We start from the raw sequence: 405 nt of genomic DNA on the forward strand, positions 1-405 counted from the left end.
AAACAAATGCAGTTGAGTGTAATTAGCTTCATTAGACCAGGCCTGATTTTAATGTAATAATAAAACTACCTATTCTATAAAGTTATTTTGGATGAAGTTTTCTTATCTGTATTACAGTTGTCTATAGTTTTTACTCATGAACTTTTCAATAAAAAAAAAAAGTCAGTCTCTCTATTGGAAATACTGACCTGAAATTACCATTATTATTTTTTCTTTTTCTCACAGTACTTTTCTGTATCTGAAGTTCCTGGTTGTGTGGGCTCTAGTACTGCTGGCAGACTTTGTCCTGGAGTTCAGATTTGAGTATCTGTGGCCGTTCTGGCTCTTCATCAGGAGTGTTTACGATTCCTTCAGATACCAGGGTTTGGTAAGTAGAACACAAAATTACTGCCCCTCTGTAGGGAA

At 35.3% G+C, this 405-nt stretch overlaps 1 protein-coding gene across 1 annotated transcript in view; it reads left to right on the plus strand.

Annotated features, from left to right (window-relative positions):
- The first annotated feature begins 228 nt into the window (after nucleotides 1-228).
- The window catches only part of TMEM57 (transmembrane protein 57), an 18,565-nt gene continuing 18,388 nt past the window's right edge, over nucleotides 229-405 (plus strand). The window contains exon 1 of the mRNA XM_010139419.1: nucleotides 229-367. The gene's annotated coding sequence lies outside the window, so the exon portion shown is untranslated. The remainder of the gene's footprint in view (nucleotides 368-405) is intronic.

The sequence above is a fragment of the Buceros rhinoceros genome, unplaced genomic scaffold (assembly GCF_000710305.1).
Source record: "Buceros rhinoceros silvestris isolate BGI_N320 unplaced genomic scaffold, ASM71030v1 scaffold15637, whole genome shotgun sequence".
Lineage (NCBI taxonomy): Eukaryota > Metazoa > Chordata > Aves > Bucerotiformes > Bucerotidae > Buceros > Buceros rhinoceros.